Source organism: Bubalus kerabau, chromosome 6 (genome assembly GCF_029407905.1).
Source record: "Bubalus kerabau isolate K-KA32 ecotype Philippines breed swamp buffalo chromosome 6, PCC_UOA_SB_1v2, whole genome shotgun sequence".
Classification (NCBI taxonomy): Eukaryota; Metazoa; Chordata; class Mammalia; order Artiodactyla; family Bovidae; genus Bubalus; species Bubalus kerabau.
The window spans coordinates 9,124,652-9,145,810 of record NC_073629.1 but is presented as its reverse complement, the minus strand read 5'-3'; the positions used below and the strand labels follow the sequence as shown (position 1 = coordinate 9,145,810).

General features: G+C 44.6%; 1 pseudogene; it reads left to right on the top strand.

The window, feature by feature from the left end:
- The first annotated feature begins 4,895 nt into the window (after positions 1-4,895).
- Positions 4,896-5,521, top strand: LOC129655924 (neurotrophin-4-like; annotated as a pseudogene).
- Positions 5,522-21,159: the final 15,638 nt, after the last annotated feature.

Below are 21,159 nucleotides of genomic sequence, written 5' to 3'. Positions count from 1 at the left end.
TTAGAAGTGGACAAGGAACAATGGTTCCAAAGGAACCAAGGACTGGTTCCAAATTGGGAAAGGAGTATATCAAGACTATATATTTTCACCCTGCTAATTTAATTTAAATGCAGAGTATGTCATGAGAAATGCTAGGCTGGATGAATGATAAGCTAGAATCGAGATTGCCAGAGAAATATCAATAACCTCAGATAAGCAAATGACACCACCCTTGTAGCAGAAAGTGAAGAGGAATCAAAGAGCCTCTTGATGATGGTGAAAGAGGAGAGTGAAAAAACTGGCTTAAAACTCAACATTCAAAAAATTAAGATCATGGCATCAGGTCCCATCACTTCATGCAAATAGAAGGGGAAACAGTGGAAACAGTGAGAAACTTTACTTTTTGGGGCTCCAAAATCACTGCAGATGGTGACTGCAGCCATGAAATTAAAAGATGCTTGTCCTTGGAAGAAAATCTATGACAAACCTAGACAGTGTATTAAAAAGCAGAGACATCACTTTGCCAACAAAGGTCCGTTTAGTCAAAGCTATGGTTTTTCCAGAAGTCATGAATGGATTTGAGAGTTGGACCATAAAGAAGGCTGAAACTGAAGAAGTGATGCTTTTGAACTGTGGTGTTGGAGAAGACTCTTGAGAGTCCCTTGGACTGCAAGAAGATCAAACTAGTCAATCCTAAAGGAAATCAACCATGAATATTCACTGGAAGGATTGGGGCTGAAGCTGAAGCTCCATTATTTTGGCCACCTGATGGAAAGACGACTCCCAGCAAAAGACCCTGATGCTGGAAAAGATTGAGGGCAGGAGGAGAAGCGGACGGCAGAGGACGAGAGGGTTGGATGGCATCACCGATTCAATGGACATGAGTTTGAGCAAGCTCTGGGAGATGATGAAGGACAGAGTAGCCTGGCGTGCTACAGTCCATGGGCTCACAAACAGTCAGACATGATTGAACAACTGAACATCAGCATCGTCATCTAACCAGCTGTCTGTTTCACACATACTGGTGTGTATATGTCAATGCTACTTTCTCCATTCTTTCCACTCTCTCCTTTCCCCACTGTGTCCGTAAGTCCATTCTCGACATCTGTGTTTCCATTTGTTATTTTTTATTTACTTTTTATTATTTGGCCTTGCTGTGCAGCATGTGGAAACTTAGTTCCCTGACTAGAGACTGAATCCACACCCGCTGCTTTGGAAGCAAGGAGTCTAAACCACTGGACCACTAGGCAAGTCCTAGCCTTGCAGGATCTTAGTTCCTCAAACAGTGAAAATGTCAAGTCCTAACCACTGGGTCACCAGGGGATTCCCAGTATATTTTTAACTAGACTTGGAACAACTCTTTTTGACTGTAAATTTTATGAAACCTAAATGCAACATCAACAATTCTAATGAATATGTAGCATACAAATTGAGTGGAGCTTTATGTGAGTATTAGATACACAGTAGATTTTGAAGACTAAGCAAGAGAATAAATTTTTTACATTGACTACATGTTGAAATGATAATATTTTGGCTACACACATATTAAAATTAATTTCACTTTCTCTTCTTACTTTTTTACAGAGTTAATAGAAAATTTTAAATTACATATGCAGCTTGCATTATGCTTCTGTTGGACAGTGCTGCTCTAACGTCTATACCTTTAATTTACTATTTAAAATTAATTAGGGCTTAAACTGAAGCTACATATTAATTTGTCAATTTTTGCCTGATAAAAGCATAAATGATTGAAGACTACCCCCAAGTTTTGTTGTCTAGTTTGTTTATTAGTTGACTTATTCCAGAAGGCTCCTCCTGACTACTATATAAATCTCTATTCCACAAATTCTCTTTGAATCAGCTTTACTACCCACTAGATTCCTCATTAATGAGTTAAATAAACATCTGACACATGTTCACTTTACAGTCATATGAATCACATTTTGAACTTTTTTTAAATTACACTTTGGCAGAGCCCACTGTCAAGGTTCTACATGACAGATCCCTTCTTTAATAGAAAAAACTATAATCTACTATATCATTCAAATAAAATTTCTAAAAGGAAAAACACTTTACAACCTTGCTACTTAAGAAAATTATTTTGATTCATCTAAATCATCTACCAACGTGGCCTATATGACATTTTTCCACATAGATGTAATTATGATGGATGCTTGTATTTTCAGTATGTGTATGTGCAAAAATCATAAACATTTTCATGTTGATACATGTGCTTTGTAATTATCATTTTTAATAGCTGCATACTATTTTATTGGCCTTTGTGTTTTAACTCAACAATTTGTTTATTGTTGAGAATTTGGTTTCTTTCCAGGTTTTTACTCTTATAAATCATGCTTACAATGGATATCTTTCACATATATGTATATATATTTATACAGGCTTTTGCTTCTGTTTAATTGCTTCCTTAGGGCAGATTCCCATGAAAGGGATTATTGAACTTCAGGGTGTGAACAATTTTATAGCCACTGAAGTATGCTGCTATAATGCATCCAGAAAACTCTGTAACCATTTCTACCACCATCAACAGTCCATTAACTTTTTAGTTTTCCAAAAGTTCCCAGTCTTGGTGAAAGAATGTATTTTGAGGTCTCTTTGTTTGTTTTGTTTTTACTATGACTTGATAGATGCAAAACAAGTCCTCAATTTAAATGCTTCTCATAATTTCCTGTTTTCTTTCTTTTTTGATCAAAAGAAAAACTGGCATTCTGGGGACACCTAACCTGAGAATGATTCTTAAAGTATACCTACCACATAGCCCTCAGCTGTGTGAAGCCAACTGAATGTGTTACCAAGTATAACCACACTCTGCTAGACCCATGACAGGCCAGTGAATACAAGAGATGAGGTGTTGAGGCAAGGAATACAACTTTATTCAGAAAGCTGGCTGACTGCAAGAAGATGGCAGACTAATGGTCTCAAAGTCATCATCTTCTCGGAGAAGGCAATGGCACCCCACTGCAGTACTCTTGCCTGGAAAATCCCATGGATGGAGGAGCCTGGAGGGCTGCAGTCAATGGGGTCGCTGAGGGTCGGACACGACTGAGCGACTTCACTTTCACTTTTCACTTTCATGCATTGGAGAAGGAAATGGCAACCCACTCCAGTGTTCTTGCCTGGAGAATCCCAAGGACAGGGGAGCCTGGTGGGCTGCCATCTGTGGGGTCGCACAGATTCGGACACGACTGAAGTGACTTAGCATAGCATAGCAACCATCTTCTCAGGGTCTGGATGCCAGGTTCTTTTATAGAGCCAGAGGGAGAGAAGCAATGAGGAACTAATGTCAAAAGGCAGAATAGGGACTTCCCTGGTGGTCTAGTGGCTAAAACTCTCTGCTCCCAATGCCAGGGGCCTAGGTTTGGTCCCTGGTCAGGGAACTGGATCCCACATGCTGCAACTAAGAGTTTGTATGCATGCCACAACCAAGACCTGGTGCAGCCAAATAAATAAATATTGAAAAATTGAAAGGCAGAATAGAGAGGGAGAGGCAATGAAGCAGTAAAGTAGAAAGGGTCTTCAGTCTTGCAAAACATCTCTGGGAAGGGCCAGCCTTTGGAAGGGGTGTGTTAATCTCTTCTTTTTTGCATCCATTCACAGGTGGGCACCATCAGATTATCTCTGTATGAGCTGAACAAGCTAAAGGCAAAGTAGAAAAAGAAAGATATACCCATTTGAATATAGAGTTACAAAGAACAGCAAGGAGAGATAAGAAAGCCATCTTAATGATCAGTGCAAAGAAATAGAGTAAAACAATAGAATGGGAGAGACTAGAGATGTCTTCAAGAAAATTAGAGATACCAATGGAACATTTCATGCAAAGATGGGCACAATAAAGGACAGAAACGGTATGGACCTAACAGAAACAGAAGATATTAAGAAGAGGTGGCAAGAATACACAGAAGAACTGTACAAAAAAATCTTAATGACCCAGATAACATGATGGTTTTATCACTCACCTAGAGCCAGATATCCTGGAGTGAGAAGTCAAGTGGACCTTGGGAAGCATCACTATGAACAAAGCTAGTGGATGTGATGGAATTCTAGCAGAGCTATTGCAAATCCTAAAAGATGATACTGTGAAAGTGCTGCATTCAATATGCCAGCAAATATGGAAAACTCATCAGTAGCCACAGGACTGGAAAGGGTCCATTTTCATTCCAATACAAAAGGCAATGCCAAAGTGTGTTCAAACTACCGCACAACTGCATTCATTTCACATGCTAGCAAAGTAATGCTCAAAATTCTGCAAGCCAGGCTTCAACATTACATGAACCTCAAACTTCCAGATGTTCAAGCTGGATTAAGAAAAGCCAGAGAAAGCAGAGATCAAATTGCCAACATCCATTGGATGATCAAAAAAGCAAGAGAGTTCCAGAAAAACATCCACTTCTACTTTATTGACTACACCAAAGCCTTTGACTCTGTGGATCACAACAAACTGTGGAAAATTCTTCAAGAGATGGGAATACCAGACCACCTGACCTGCCTCCTGAGAAATCTGTATGCAGATTAAGAAGCAACAGTTAGAACCTGACATGGATCAATGGACTGGTTCCAAAATGGGAAAGGAGTACACCAAAGCTGTATATTGTCACCCTGCTTATTTAGCTTATATGCAGAGTACATCATGCGAAATGCCAGGCTGGATGAAGGACAAGCTGGAATCAAGATTGCCCAAAGAGCCCCCGACCGTGCCGCCAGCAAGCAGGAGGAGGAGCCGACAAGCCAGAGACAGCCGGGGGGCAGCTGAGGAGGTCTCCCTACACGGTTGCCCCCTCCCTCTCCTGAGATGTCAGGAAGAAGGGGGCCATCCGTGTCCCCAACAGGGGCCCCCTGGAACCGGGGGTCCCAAGCCCTGGAGCTCAGAGGTAAGGAGGTGCTGACAGGTGCTCAGCGAGATGCTCCCCCACCCCTCAGGCTCCCTTCCCATCCTCCTATTTTTCCTCCTCCCCAGGGTCCCAGTGGGCCCCACCCCCCACCCTCACCCTTGACCCCATTTCCAGCACCTGAGTGCGACTTCTTGTCCCCCCCGCGTATCCCTGTCCAGGGGTACCCTCATGGGGCCCCCTCTGCTCTTTGTGCCGGAGTCCAAGGCCTTTGGGGAGCCCACCCGGAGCCCAGCTGACCGCAATCTGCGAGGGGTGAGCAAGACAGCACCAGTCGGTCGCTGTGGAGAGCTGGCCTGTGTGATGCCATCCGCGGCTGGTGACAGACCCCCAGACTGCTGTGGACCTGCGTGGGTGTGAGGTGGAGATGCTGGAGGAGGTGCCTGTGGCTGGCGGCAGTCCCCTGTGCCAGTACTTCTTTGAAACCCACTGCAAGGCTGCCAGTACTGAGGAAGATGGCCCTGGTGGGGGTGGAGGAGGCTGCTGGAATGTGGGCCAGAGGCACTGAGTGTCTGAGTGTAAGGCCAAGCAGTCCTACATGTGGGCATCGACCACTGATGCCCAGGGCCGGCTGGTGATGGATTTGAATTGATACTGCCTGTGCCTACATGCTTCTAAGCCAGACTGGCCAGGCCTGAGACCCATGCCCTGGAACTGGGCAGACAGAGAAAGAAGGAGCTGGATGCTGAAAAACCTCAGGAGTGACCTGGGTGCTCTGGGCCTCAGTCTAGGAACTTGTCAAATGGTCACAAAAATCATTGAGAGTTCATTCTAGGCAAGACAGATGGTGAAATCAAATGGGGTTTTGAAGGATGAATAGGAGTTATCCTGGATGAACTTGAGGGTGAAAATGATGATGATGATGATAGCCAAAAAAAAAAAAAGAAGATTGCTGAAAGAAATATCAATAACCTCAGATATGAAGATGACACCACCCTTATGGCAGAAAAAGCCTTTTGATGAAAATGAAAAAGGAGAGTGAAAAAGCTGGCTTAAAACTCAACATTCAAAAAACAAAGACCATGGCATCCTGTCCCATCACTTCATGGCAAATAGATGGGGAAACAATGGAAACAGTGGCAGACTTTATTTTCTGGGGCTCCAAAATCACTGCAGATGGGACTGCAACCATGAGATTAAAAGACACTTGCTCCTTGGAAAAAATCTATGATCAACCTAGACAGCATATGAAAAAGCAGAGATATTACTTTGCCAAAAAAGGTCCATCTAGTCAAAGCTATGGTTTTTCCAGTAGTCACGTATGGATGTGAGAGTTGGCCTATCAAGAAAGCTGAGTGCCAAAGAACTGATGCTTTTGAACTGTGGTGCTGGAGAAGACTTGAGAGTCCCTTGGACTGCAAGGAGATTCAACCAGTCAATCCTAAAGGAAATCAGTCCTGAATATTCGTTGGAAGGACTGATGCTGAAGCTGAAGCTCCAATATTTTGGCCACCTGATGCAAAGAGCTGAATCATTGGAAAAGACCTTGATGCTGGGAAAGATTGAAGGCAGGAGGAGAAGGAGATGACAGGATGAGATGGTTAGATGGCATCACCAACTTGATGGACATGAGTTTGAGTAAGCTCAGGGAATTGGTGATGGACAGGGAAGCTTGGTGTGCTGCAGTCCATGGGGTCACAAAGAGTCAGACACTACTGAGCAATTGAAATGAACTGAACTGAACAGAACTAGTGACTTCATTTAATCATAATTGTTACTGAACTCAGGTTCAACGGCTCACCACTTGAAAGCCAATATTTGAGAGACAAGTGCTGGTTAGAAAGGAAAATTTGCTTTATTCAGGAGGTTAGCAACCTAGGGAGAAGGTGGACTCCTATCCAAGAACCAACTCATAGATTCTGTTCAACCAGGAAAGTTTTTAAAGGAAGAGAGGGGAAGCTTATCTCAGTTAATCATTTGGAAAGGGGGTCAGAGTCTTTGCTATCTTCCACTGTGTGCAGACTTTCTCCTGATTGGTTGGTAGGGAGGTAGCAAGGCAGTGTTCCAGGAATCATGTACTCAGTCTGAAGTTATCATCTTCCATCTGGGTGGGGACTTTAGTTCCTGCAGAAGAACTCGAAGATATTGTTGTATATATCACCTGAGTAGAAACCAGGTCCCTGTTTTATCACTGCACTATAGTTTCTTGACCATTCTGAGGCAGGAGATAGATAGGTCCATCCCTGGGTAAGATGATAGGAGATTCATTCTCTGTGGACTGAAACTCCAAGATGAGAATAGCAGGGCATTTCAGAGAAGAGGCTAGGCCTTGCCCAGACCACATATTTCTCATTCTCGAAGTCAGGAGATCTCCATGACCATGCATGTCCTTGGAGGTCAAAAGGGAAGTGATGCCAACTGATGCCAGGCTGCCCATAGGCCTCTGGCAGTAGAATCCATCTTGGCTAAGAGATGCATGCACACATATGGGAGAATCCTGAGATATACCAAATATGGACTCTGACCCAGGCAAATCAAAATGATAGGCCTAAAAAAAACCAGAGTGGTGCTCCACAAAAGTGATTTAAACTACCACAAGGGCAAGACTCGGGGACTTTCTCTCTGAGCTCACCTTTGTGTCTATCCACACATATGAACTTTTTCCACCTAGTAAATACTTTACTTGGTTCACTACTTTCTGCCTTTATGGGAATTCTTTTCTGCAAAGCCAAAGAGCCAGGGCTTTGTCACTGACCACTGGTCTAGTGGGTAGGATTTCGTGTTTTCATTGCTGTAACCCACCTCAGTCTCTGGCCAGGAAACCAAAGGCCCACTTCAAGCTGCTTCAGGTTGAGGCTACCAAAGATCAGTTCCTCCTTTCATTTCCCATTGCCTCACTATTTTGATTAACAACTGTTTGAATTTACCCTTTGATAAATCAGGAAAGGTCTAGGAGGCTGAAGCTTCTTTCCTACATACAAGAAACTGGGGACACAGAAAAAATTTGTACCAGGGGAGGTTCCAATCGGGTCCTGCTCAACTTTGTAATCACTTCCTTAAAGGCCTTATGTGCAAATATAAACATAAACCATGTTTATGTTTGATGTCAAGTTCTAAACTGGGTTAGAACTTCAGTTTATGAATTGGATGGGCAGGTAGGGGCAGGCAAACACAGTTCTGCCTATAATTGTAGTTTTAGCAATATTTGTTACAATTTGCAGAAATAAAAGTTTCAAAACCGGTAAAGTTAAAGCCCCTAGAAGGATGGTGCTTAAAAAAAAAAAAAAAAAAAAAATCACAATTCAAATAAGCAATGTAAGGGCAGAAAAAATTTCCCAGCCTCCCGTCTATTGCAGGAGAGGGGGGCACAGGAGGATGGTCACATCCCAGTTCCTGCAACAGCCACCAAGTGTGTGTTCTTGGTTTCATGAAACAAAGAATTCAAGAGCGAGAAACAGTAAAGTGACAAAGGTTTACTTAGGGAGGAAACACTTCGTTGACAGAGTGTGGGCCATCTCAGAAGGCAAGAGAGGCAGAAAAGGCACCAGGCTATGCTAACCTATCCTACTCCTGCTGCTGCTACGGCTGCTAAGTCACTTCAGTCGTATCCGATTCGGTGCGACCCCGTAGACGGCAGCCCACCAGGCTCCCCCGTCCCTCGGATTCTCCAGGCAAGAACACTGGAGTGGGTTGCCATTTCCTTCTCCAATGCATGAAAGTGAAAAGTGAAAGTGAAGTCGCTTAGTCGTATCCGACTCTTCACAACCCCATGGACTGCAGCCTACCAGGCTCCTCTGTCCATGAGATTTTCCAGGCAAGAGTACTGGAGTGGGGTGCCATTGCCTTCTCCGAACCTAATCCTAACCTGAGTTCAAGTCCTAATATGAGTTGTATGGTTTCAATAGTCCTGAATATGGGATTGCCAGTTTTTATAAGGGTGGGTAATTTCACAGGCTAATGAGTGGGAAGAGCGTTCCAGCTCTTTTGGGTAGGGGTGGGGATTTTCAGGAATTGAGCCACCGCCCACTCTTTGACCTTCATGGCAGCTGTGGATGTGTCATTTAGCATGCTGATGTGCTACAATAAGCGTATACTGAGGCTCAAGATCTAGTAGAAGATGACTCATCTGCCATCTTATACCTAGTTGGTTCTAAACAGTTGAAGTTGTGTGTGTTCTCAGGCTATGTCATTCTTTTAAGCGTTGTGCCCTGCCCCCTTCTGGTCTCAGTTCTATGTTCTTTGACTGGTCTAATAATTAAACTATATGAAACAGATTAACAGAGGAAAAACAAACAAAATTACATACCTCCAGGAGCACATGAAAATATAAAGAATCAAAGGCAGCCAGGTAACTGAAGCTTATATAATATCCTGAGCTAAAAAAAAGGGGTGGAGATCTAGAGTTACAAAAGTGTAAATGAGGAAGGACAAAAAAAGCATTCTTCACCACCCAGTTCTACATTGTCATAATCCTCTACAGCTGCCCACCAACAGGGTGAAGAACAGAGTGAGGCTCTCTGTGCTTTGGCCTAACAGCCCTTTGTGAAACTAAGCAAGACCCTGTGGGGCTCCTGGCCTTGGGAGCCTTTCCGTGTCCCCTATTCTTTGTAAGGAACAGACTCCAGCCTCCATGAGCTTCCCTGAGTTCCAAATGACAGACAAACAGTTGTTAATCTGGGAAGGAGAGGATGTAGAGACAAGGGAGAAACAGCCAAGAGTCAACAGTTTAGCCTTGGGGCAGGGGCAGGTTCCGCCTCAAGGAATACACGTAATAATATGTTTATGCTCTTTATAGAAATAAAAACACCAACAGATGAAAGATGTATGCATGGTTGACTGCATGTATTCCCTAGACCAAAAAAAAAAAAATTGTATGTATACTGGTTCTTCCTCTACCACTTCTAAGTTCTGAGCTTCATTAAGTCCTGAGATGAGGTGTATGATCTCAGCAAAAGACTGTGTGCTCAAGTCCCAATATGAGTTGTACAATTTAGCTACTACTTGCCTGTCTCCTCCTTTACCAATACTCAGTCTATCAATCCTCTATCCAAATTACCTTTCTGAAACACGAGGGAAGGGGTCAGGGTAGAGTCTTTAAAAGAATGACATAGCCCAAGGACAAGACATAAACTGATTAGAACAAAATAGGTCAAGGTGGAAGATGCATCAACTTCCACTAGACCTTTAGCCTCAGAGTATGCTCATCTTAACACATCAGCAAACTAAGTGATACACCCGCCAGTACCATGACAGTTTCAAGGCCAACCATCAGAAATCAAACAGTGAGCAATGGCCTAATTCCTGGAAATCTCCACCATTCTCTAAAATAGTTGAAATAATCCTGCCATTCATTCATCTATGAAATCACCCGACCTATAAAAACTAACCTCTCCATATCTGGGGGCTTCTTACCATCTAGTCAAGGCTATGGTTTTTCCTGTGGTCATGTATGGATATGAGAGTTGGACTGTGAAGAAGGCTGAGCACCAAAGAATTGATACTTTTGAACTGTGGTGTTGGAGAGGACTCTTGAGAGTCCCTTGGACTGCAAGGAGATCCAACCAGTCCATTCTGAAGGAGATCAGCCCTGGGATTTCTTTGGAAGGAATGATGCTAAAGCTGAAACTCCAGTACTTTGGCCACCTCATGCGAAGAGTTGACTCATTGGAAAAGACTCTGATGCTGGGAGGGATTGGGGGCAGGAGGAGAAGGGGACGAAAGAGGATGAGATGGCTGGATGGCATCACTGACTGGATGGATGTGAGTCTGAGCGAACTCCAGGAGTTGGTGATAGACAGAGAGGCCTGGCGTGCTGCGATTCATGGGGTCACAAAGAGTCAGACACGGCTGAGCAACTGATCTGAACTTACCTTCTGAGATAGCCCACAGTATGTCAGTGAAGTGTGTTTCTACCAAAGTTGTTCTTACTTTTTGAGATATACCTCATCCTATCTATGGAATATGTATCTCTCTAAATAAATCCACTCTTTACCTATCACTTTATCTCTCATTAGACTTTTTTCTGCAACAAGACATAAAGGACCTGAGCTCACTGAATCCTGAGACCAGGTGTGTGATCTCAATTAAAAGACAGTGGGTTGAAGTCTTAATGTGAGTTGTACAGTTTCAAAAGTCCTAAGTAAGCTCCTGATTATGTAACCAAGCCGGACCATATGGGACCTTTTCAGTTCCCCCATAATTCTGTTTTTTTCTCCTCTCTGAAGTACCTAGATAGTGGTATCTAATGCATCTTTCCCAAGTTTTTCAACTGACAAGTTCAGTTCAGATCAGTCACTCAGCCGTGTCTGACTCTCTGTGACCCCATGAATCGCAGCACGCCAGGCCTCCCTGTCTATCACCAACTCCCGGAGTTCACTCAGACTCACGTCCATCCAGTCAGTGGTGCCATCCAGCCATCTCATCCTCTGTCGTCCCCTTCTCCTCCTGCCCCCAATCCCTCCCAGCATCAGAGTCTTTTCCAATGAGTCAACTCTTCGCATGAGGTGGCCAAAGTACTGGAGTTTCAGCTTTAGCATCATTCCTTCCAAAGAAATCCCAGGGCTGATCTCCTTCAGAATGGACTGGTTGGATCTCCTTGCAGTTCAAGGGACTCTCAAGAGTCTTCTCCAACACCACAGTTCAAAAGCATCAATTCTTCAACTGACAAAACTGCCACCAAATGGATGAAATTAACTATTAATACTTGATGATCATGAGCAGTAGCTTGCTTCTAGTGCCCAAGGATTGATCACCATCAACCAATCAGAGAATTGTGCAGGAGCTGATCACACACCCTTGGACACCTCTTCCTCCCCTTGCCTTTAAAAATGCTTTGCTGAAACCCTTCAGGGAGTGTGGAGTTTTTGAACACAAGCCCCTTGTTCTTGCTCAGCCCTCTGTCAACTACAAATTGGCAGTTGACTGGGTGCTTGCCATCTACCTCTACAAGGATTAAATCATGTGCTGCTACACCTGTTGATTTTCAACACCCTCTGAAAGGAGTTCAGGGTAGACAGCAGAAATTGTTGCAGGTAAGAGCCTTGACTCCATGCTGAATCTCTTTCTTTGACTTTAACCTTTATTTTTTTGTTTTATTTTGTTTTTGTTATTATAATCATACATAACAGCCTTCCTAAAAGGACCCCACCCCTCTGCTGGACTGTTAAACTAAAGTGCCTTTGCTCAGCACACAGAAGTATAACCTGACTCTGCCCACCTGTTAATGGCTGCAAGAAAGAAGGTATTAACACATCCCTTCCCCAATACTGGCCATTCCCAGAGATGATTTGCAAGACTGATGGCCCTTTTTATTTTACTTCCTCATCCCATCTCTCTCTCGTTCTATAAAAGAAAATGACATCCAGACCATGATAAGATGGTTATTTCTAGACATTAGTCTGTCATCTTCCCAGTCAGCTGGCTTTGTGAAGAAAGTCGTATTTCTTGCCTCAACATCTCATCTCTAAGCTAATTGGTCTGACATGTGGCGAGCAGAGAGAGCTTGGATTCGGTAACAAAGTGAGGCACTCTATGCTCGGGGGGAGGCGGGATGAGAACTAATAAGACAGGGCTTCAGATAGTTAGATATTTTCAGGAGCCAATTTTGTTGTTGTTCTTGTTGTTGTGCTGGTTGATACGCAGGTTTTTCTCTAGTTGCAGCGAGTGGGCTACACTCTAGCTGTGGTGTGATAGCGTCTCTTGGTAGCGGCCTCTCTTGTTGCAGAGCACGGACTCCAGGGCTCTTGGGCTTCAGTAGCTGCAGGTCCCAGACTCCAGAGCACAGGCTCAGTGGTTACGGTGCACACACTTAGTTGCTCCGTGGTATGCAGGGTCTTCCCAGACGAGGGATCAAACCCATGTCTCCTGCACTGGCAGGTGGACTCTACCACTGAGCCACCAGAGAAGCCCCAGGAGTCCATTTTTTTGAGCCTAATTCTTGTGTCTCCTCTCTGGAAAAGTATTAAAGTCCATGCTGACAACTCTTCCTGATGACTAGCAAAAGCTTCACAAGACAAGTAGAAACCTTCTGGGAAACATGTGCTTGATTGATTTCCCCTTTACCAAAATTACATATATACTATTTTTCCCTCCTACATCTTGGGAGTAGTTTCTCAGAGATATTGAAGAAGGAATTCATAGGGCCTGGACTCCATCTTAGGCCTGTTCATGCTGATCATGCTCGGCCACCTTTCCAATGGACTCTGAACTCTCTGTTTAGTGCCTATGAAAACAACAACAGAAGGATAAGACCCCCTCCAGACAGGGGAACCTTGAAGATCATATCTAGGTTACTCATCGCCTCAGAGAAACATACACTAATCACCCCCTTCCTCCAGACAGGCCATAAATTTTTCTGTATCTATCGGAGTGTAACCTCGGGTTTATTGATTATTGGCTAACTGACTGTTTGAGCCCATGAGCACACAGCACGTGAATGATGGGGTTACTGGGATTGTATTTTCCTTGGTTTATGTAAGTCTCAAGGAATTTGGAGTGGTGGGTTCAGACATGTGCACATGGGGTATAAAAGGTTTTCACAAATGCTGGTCGGGGTCCTTGGCTAAGAGGAGACTCTGCCTTGGGCCCGCCAGTGTAATAAACTGCATCACTATCTGCATTGTCCTTCTGAGTGAGTTTGTTTCCCGGAACGCGTGGCTACCACAGTATCTGAGATGCCATCTCCCAGGCTGCAGTCCTCGTTTGCCCCAAATAAAACTTGACTCACGACTCTCATATTGTGCTTTTTCTTAAGCTGACACCTCCAATAAACCTTTCCGTGCTCTAAACTCATTTTTGTTTATTTGCCCTAGAGGTAGGAGATACGTGGGCCCAGGCTCAACAGTTTCTCCCCTGTGGACAGAAATTTCATAATAGCAGAAACTCTATAAAAACAGAATGATGGAGGAGGCTGGGCCCTGTACAGTTAAGAGATGAAAGACCACATATTCCTCATTCTAAAGTTAAGGAGACTTCCCCGACTACACATGCACTGAAAGGCTCCTTGGAGGTTGAAAAGGGAGGGGGGATAACCTCAAAGAAAGTGATGTCAACTACCCATAAGCCTCTTTACTAGAATGCATCTGGGCTAAAAGATGTGCACACACACGGGATGACCCTGAGCTATGCCAAATATGGCCTCTTTACCAGACAAAGCAAGATGATTGGTCAAAGTAAACTGGAAAGAAATGCCCCATAAAAGCGATTCAAACTAAAAGTGATTCAAAAGTGATTCAAACATAAAAGTGATTCAAACTCTGAGCCTGCCCATGTATCCATCCACAGGCACTATACTCTTTATCCTCCTAATAAACACCACCTCCTTGGGAATTCCCGTCTGCAAAGCCAAAAGGCTAGGACCTTGTCACTGACCACTGGTCTTCAAGACAATGGTGATCCAGGGACTCCAGCCACTCCCCACAGCAGATCCTGCAAAAGCAACTAAAGTCACCATGGGACCTCTTTAATGACACACGGTGAGAGCTCCATGACTCCAACTAGGTAAGGTCTATGAGGCCCTGTCAGCCTGAAGAAGTTACAGAAAACAGACCTTTGCCTGTCATCTGCCCAATAAAGATTTTTGGGGGTTTATGTTTCTCAGAGGGTGTGATGCAGGAGGTAGATGCACCCCCAACACGGTAGAGCAATTGGAGATTCATTCCCTATGGACTGAAACTCCAAAACAAAAGCAGCAGGACAATTAAGGGAGGAGGCTGGGCCCTATCCAGGACATATATTTCTCGTTCTTGAAGTCAAGAGACCTCCCCAACCACACATGTGCAGAAAAGACTCCTTTTAGGTCAAAGAGGGAGTTATGTCAAAGGATATTCTCTACCCATACACCTATTCATCTTGGCTAAAATCCAATTTGGCTAAGAGATGTGTATGCACACATGAGAGATCCTGAGATATACCAAATATGAATAGTGAACCAGGCAAATCAAAATGATTGGCCAAAGGAAACTCAGAAGAAATGCCCCATAAAAGTAATTCAAACTACAAAAGGCTGCAACTCAGCAATTCAGACACTGTCTCTGAGTTCGCCCATTTGTCTATCCACACATGCTGTACTCTTTTTTTCCTCTGAATAAATATTTTTATTTGTTTCCCTATTTTCTATCTTTGTGGGAATTCTTTTCTGCAAACCCAAAGAGCCAGGCCCTTGTCACTGACCCGTGGTCTAGTGGTTAGGATTTGGTGCTCACACTGCTGCAACACAGCCTCAGTTTCTGGCTGGGAACCCAAGCTCCAAGCCATAGCAGGCTGAGGCCACCCAAGGTCAGCCTCTCTGTGCATTGGGCTCACAAATTTGCATTCAGTAACAAAATTTAAATTCGCAATTTCACCTTGTGTGGTTTTCTTTAAGTAGACAAAGGGGAAGAAAACTATTCACAGGAAGGCAGAGGTGTTTGGAAAACAAAAGGTGAATAAATTTCTTTAGGTGTCTCAGGTAATAGCTCTCTTCCTGGTACAGGCACCCTTTCCAATGTAAATTTAAGCAGTTAAGGGAGAGATAAAAAGCTTTCCTGTTAGATTTAATTACCTTTACCTTGAAATAACCCTCAGGCCGAAGAGGCATATTTTGGGGTGAGAAATTCTGTTCCCCTTCAATACAAAATAATTTACATGGCCCCTCAAAGGACACTGAAAAGGGATAAATCCTTGATCTCACTTAGTAACTTTTCACAGAAAAGACCCTGGAAAAGACCTGAGGCTGGGAAAGGTAGAAAGCAAGAAGAGAAGGGGACAACAGAGGACAAGACCGTTAGATGGCATCATCAACTCAATGGACATGAGTCTGAGCAAGCTCTGGGAGATGGTGAAGGACAAGGAAGCCTGGCGTGCAGCAGCCCATAGGGTTGCAAAGAGTTGGACATGACTGAGCAACTGAACAACAACAACTCTTTTCACAATTCCCTTTCTCCCATCCCACTCACAACCACAGAATACTACTTCGCACCCATAGTTCCCAGGTCTGCTTAGGGACCCTGACTCTTTGTAATGCAAATTTAGTAAACTCTGCTGTTAAAACCTTACCCTTGCCTCTCCCTGACATTCCAGCTCAACCCCATCACAAAAGTTCAAAACCAGTCTGACTGGGATTTTCTCTCCACAAATGGGAGGTGGGGCTGAGGGTGGGGTCAAGTGTCAAACACTGGAGGAAATCAAGTTACATCTTGTTGGAAAGCTAGATGACTGGTTTTGTTGTTATTTAGTCTCCAAGTCCTGTCCTACTCTTTTGCAACTCCTTGGAGGTTACTGGAGGAGTGAGTAACAGTCATGCACTTGCACTCAGCCCCCACCTGTATCTTTCCTGGGAGCCCCATAGACATGCTGGATGCCCCAGTGTGTGGCCCACTGCCCCTGCAGCCCCTTCCTACAGCCAGTGCACAGGTCCTGTCCTCATTTGAAAACACCTGGGGCCAGATTTTTCTATTCCCGCAAAGTCAGGAACTTGCCTAGGATCCACACGACCTGCTCAATAGTTTCCTCCAAGATGACTGTCATTGGCACCCCAAGAATAAACAAAGGGAAAGGCAGCCACTAGATGGCCCCCTTTGCCTTATCCACAGCAATGCAGGGCTCAACTACCTCCCAAAGTTTCACATTCATTTGTCTCCAACTGGGGATTAGGTGACTGGCTTCCTCTTTGGAAGCAAGTGTTAACTACAAATCGGCACCTGCCATCTCCCTCTCCAAGGATTAAATCATGTGCTGCTGCAGCTGCTGACTTTCAATGGCCACTGGAAGGAGTTTAAGGTGGAGAGCAGAAATGAGCCCTTTTTGCTGGGGGGAGGGGTGGAGTGGGGGAACTGGCAGGAGAGGTCTTCATATATCTAGATATTTTTAGGACCTGGTTTTATGTGCCCAATTCTTGTATCTCCTCATATCTAGAAAATCACTAAAGTTCTTTATGGTGATGACTGTTCCTCATGACTAGCAAAAGCTTCAGGAGACCAGCAGAAACCTTCTGGAGAAGGCGTGCTTGATTGCATGTATTCCCCCTTCACCAAAATTACATATATAATGACCTTCCCCCCTGCTTCTTTGAACCAGTTTCTCAGAGCTATCTGAAGTGAAGTGCTGACTCCTGGGCTGCAGTCCTCATTTTGCCCCAAATAAAACTTAACTCACAGTGCTCAAGTTGTGCATTTTTTTAAGCTGACACAAGTTAAGGGACAAGTTATGAGCCCTCGACTGGCTCCACAAGAGGTGGCCCTGGAGGAGTCTGAAGAATTCCCTGAATCCACCCTCAGGGACTTCACATGCAGATACTTATCTTTGGGGGATCAACTTAGGCCTGCATCACTCCCAGGTCCCCATAGCAGGGAGTGGGCATCAAACTAAAAGACTTTGTGTTGTCTGCATCTTTCCAGGTTATCAGATCCTAGTGAAGGGAACAGAATCCCAGGGGGCTTTTCTGAGTACATATCCTTTCTGTGTCTCCCATTTCATGTTTGTAGGAATCAGGCTTCATTCAGCCTCCTAGACCTTCCCTGAGTCCCAAAGGGCTGATTCAAATGGTTGGTAATCAGGGAAGAGAGAATACAGAAACAAAAAAGGAATGTGACCAAAACTCGACTTCTCTATACTCCAGTGCTGAATCATATCCTGAGACAGAAGTAGAAATGAACAGCTTTCTTGCTTTGCCAGGCAAAGGAAGACACACCAGGCTTCTGCCTTGAAAACCTATGTGTCTCAACCCCAGAGAACTTGATGGGTGTTTTTACACCAGGCAGGGTCAAAGGTAGGCTCTGTTAAGATTAGGGTGGGTGCAGGGTTTGCCCTCCTTTAATCCTGTCTCAGGTGGTCAGGTGGTGAGCTTCTCTGGTTCCTTTTGTTGTAGGAAGAGCGGGGGAGGCGGGGGGCGGGGGGGGGGGGGTCCCTTACAGGGCCCCAAGAGCTGGCTCTTGTCTAACACTTGGAAAAGAATTGTCCGAGGAGACACGTGCTGACCAAGCAAGAGATTTCATTGGAAGGGCACCCGGGTGGAGAGCAGTAGGGTAAGGGAACCCAGGAGAACTGCTCTGGCTCACAATGTCGGGTTTTATGGTGATGGGATTCGTTTCTGGGTGGTCTTTGGCCAATCATTCTAACTCAGAGTTTTTCCTGGTGGCACACGCATCGCTCAGCCAAGATGGATGCTAGCGTAAGGGATTCCGGGAAGTGGACGGACACGAGGTGTCTCCTTTAGACCTTTCCCGAACTCTTCCAGTTGGTGGTGGCTTATTAGTTCCGTATTCCTTATCAGGATCTCCTGTCATAAAACAACTCATGCAAATGGTTACTATGGTGCCTGGCCAGGGTGAGTGGTTTCAATCAGTGTGCTTCCCCTAACACTTTCATCTTTGCCTCAAGTGGTTTCTTTGCTGATCCTCCCTTGATTAGCAACCATTCCAAGCCACCATTTGGAACTCAGGGAATGTCACAGAGGCTGGAGTCTTGCCTACAAGAAATGGGGGATAGAAAGTCTCCATCCTTGGGAGCCCCATAGGACTGGGTTTCAGGAACAGTCAAGGAATAATCATGTAGCCCTGGGGCAAAGTTCCAGTTCCTCCTCAGGGGACAAGCACAGCAATGTCTTTAAGTTCTTCTGCAGAAAGTAAGGGCCCCACTCAAGTAGAGGATGGTAATCTCATGCTGAAGCACAAGTTTCCTGGAGTACCACCTTGTTACCTCACCACCAACCAATCAGAAGAAAGCCACACACCCTGCAGCTCTCACCCCAAATTTTGCCTATAAAAACTTTTCCCTGGAAATCCTAAAGGAGTTTGGGGGTTTTGAGCACGAGCCACCATTCTCCTTGCATGGCCCCACAATGAACCTTCCTCTGCCCCTAACTCCAACCTTTTGGTTTGTTTGATCTCACTGTGCATCAGACACATGAACTTGTGTTCAGTAATGGTACCCTCTGTACACTGAGGAATTTTAAGCTGGAGGTAATTAATATGTTCAGTCGTGTCTGACTCTTTGACACTGTTATAGTTCATGGAATTCTCCAGGCCAGAATACTGGAATGGGTAGCCTTTCCTTTCTCCAGGGATCTTCCCAAGCCAGGGATCAAACCCAGGTCTCCCACATTGCAGGTGGATTCTTTACCAGCTGAACCACCAGGGAAGCCCAATTAATATGGTTATTTCCTTGATTCTGGCAGAATGGTGATTTCCTTGATTCTTGCCCTCTCAAGGGAAAGAATTTAGTCGAGCAGCATAGAGAAGTTTTAAGTAGCAAGAGTTTTACCAAGCACAGCAAAAATACACTCCCAAGAAAGGATGAGAGTGGGCTATAAGGAAGACAGTAGCAGCCCTGCAAGGAGGTAGTGTTAGGTTTTTTAGAGTCGTTGCTGTTCCCTGTGTCCTGCATCATTTTGAAACCATTCACCCAGATTGAGACTTGAACCCATGTGCCAGGACTCAGCCAAAACCCAGGTTGGGACTCAAACTAACATGGCTGGGACTCAAACCAACATGTCCAGGACTCAAACCTGGCCAAAATTGGGCTTGGACTCAAACCCACATGGCCAGGACTCAATCCCAGCCGAAACCCACTCTCTTCCAACTGAGACCACAAACCTGGTTTCAGGACCTAAAGAAGCTCTTGTTCTTGATGTCTCATTGCAGGAAGAATTCAGTGAGAGACAAAGTGATAGGTAAGAGGTTAATTTACTTAGAAACACACTCTACAGACAAGAATGTGGGGGGTCCCAGAGAGTGAGTGTGGCCTCAAAATGTGGAGTGGTTAAATTTATGGGCTGGGTAATTTCATAGGCTAATAAGTGGAACGATTATTTCAGCCATTTTGGAAAAGGGGTGGAGATTTTTAGGAACTGGGCCACCACCCACTGTTTGGTCTTTGATGGTGAATCTTGGAACTGTCATGGTGCCTCTGGATGTGTCATTTAGCTTGTTGATGTGTTACAATGAACATACACTGAGGATCAAGGTCTAGTTGAAGTTGACTTCTCTGCCATCTTGGACCCATTTGATTCTAACCAGTTTATGTTGTATCCTCAGGCTATGTTATTCTTTCTAAGATTGTGTCCCCTTCTCTCCTGTTTCAGCATCATGTGGCCAAAGTATCGGAGCTTTAGCTTCAGCAAGAGTCCTTTCAATGAATGAAATTACCCAGCCTATAAAAGCTAACCACACATTTTGAGGCTGCACTCACCTTCTGTGATGGCTCACACACTTGTCTATGGAGTGTGTATCTCCCAAGGCTGCCCTTGCCTTCTGAGATGGCCCACACTCTGTAGAGTATGTTTCTCTCTCAAAAAAAAAAAAAAAAAAAGGAAGAAAGAAAGAAACAAAACACTTCTTACCTATCACTTTGTTTCTCACTGAATTCTTTCTGCAATAAGACATCAAGAACCCGAGTCACACTAGGTCCTAAAACCAGGTGTGTGATTTCAGTTGGAAGATCATGGATTTGGGCCAGGTTTGAGGCCCAACCACACGGGTTCAAGTCCCAAGCAGGTTTTTGCCTGGGTTCAAGTCCTGATACATAGAATCTAAGGTGAATGGTTTCAATGTGAAGAGCTGACTCATTGGAAAAGACCTTAACATTGGGAAAGATTGATGGCAAAAGGAGAAGGGGGAGGCAGAGGATGAGATGGTTAGGTAGCATCACCATCTCACTGGACATGAATCTGGGCAAACTCTGGGAGATGGTGGAGGACAGAGGAACCTGTGTGCTACAGTCCATGGGGTCACAAGGAGTCAGACACAACTTAGTGACTGAACAGCAACAAAAATCCCACAGGCTAATGAGTGGGAGGATTATTTCAACTATTTTGGGGACAGGGTGCAATCTCCAGGAATTGGGTCACCACCCACTCTTTGGTCTGTTATAGTTGACCTTGGAACTGTCATGGTTCCTCTGGGTGTGTCATTTAGCTTGCTGACATGTTACAATGAAGGCTTCCCAGGTGGTTCAGTAGTAAAGAATGTGTCTGCCAATGCAGGAGGTATAGGAGACAGGGGTTTGATCCCTGGGTTGGGAAGATTTATCCATTTGTGTTGTGTCTTCAGGTGAAGCCATTCTTTCAAATGTAGTACCTGCCCCCCTCCCTCCTTGTGTCATTTCTTGCTCAGATTTTTGTCCCATATTCTTATGGGAAGGAAAAAGGCAGTGGTCCATTTTCTGTAACTGCTTCAAGGCTGAGTAGGGGCATTGCCTGTCAGGTAGTAAATATCTCTGGATGCCTGATCTCACAGCCTCAGGGACAAGACAGCTTGTTGTTTTAAGTCAATATGAGCTGGAACACTCCCCATAGCCATCATCTTGATAGGGAACTGTTGTAAATGCTTCACAGCTTTCTTTATGAATCTCCTTGATAATG